This window comes from Bison bison, unplaced genomic scaffold (genome assembly GCF_000754665.1).
Source record: "Bison bison bison isolate TAMUID 2011002044 unplaced genomic scaffold, Bison_UMD1.0 scf7180017864063, whole genome shotgun sequence".
NCBI classification, from domain to species: Eukaryota; Metazoa; Chordata; class Mammalia; order Artiodactyla; family Bovidae; genus Bison; species Bison bison.
In genome coordinates, this window is record NW_011494635.1 from 10,687,048 (window position 1) to 10,687,782 (window position 735).

Sequence of the window (735 nt, forward strand, 5' to 3'; positions counted from 1 at the left end):
AAAAAAAAAAAATTGGAAAACAATCTTCTCAACCTGGAAAGTCCACAGTGGAATTGTAAGGTTCATGAAATGACCTCTTCTCAACAACCCATTGACACTAGAATTTTCTAGCCATATTTAAATGATCACAAAAATATGCTGTGGAAAAGTACATGATGCACTGGACAAAAGTTAGGCCAATAGTCTAACTGTAAGTCACTTTAAAGTATCAATATAAACTTTATGATTTATGATCATCATATGAAATATGTTTGTTGCCTATACCCACCTTCTCTAACTCCTTCAGTTCAGTTCATTTGCTCAGTTGTGTCCGACTCTTTGCAACCCCATGAACTGCAGCACCCCAGGCCTCCCTATCCATCACCAACTGCCGGAGTCAATGCAAACCTGTGTCCATTGAGTCAGTGATGCCATCCAACCATCTCATCCTCTGTCATACCTTTCATCTCCTGCCCTCAATCTTCCCCAGCATCAGAGTCTTTTCCAATGAGTCAGCTGTCCGCATCAGATGGCCAAAGTATTGGAGTTTCAGCTTCAACACCAGTTCTTCCAATGAACACCCAGGACTAATCTCCTTTAGGATGGACTGGTTGGATCTCCTTGCAGTCCAAGGGATTCTCAAGAGTTTTCTCCAACACCACAGTTCAAAAGTATCAATTCTTCGGTGCTCAGCTTTCTTTATAGTCCAACTCTCACATCCATACATGACTACTGGAAAAATCACAGCCTTGACTA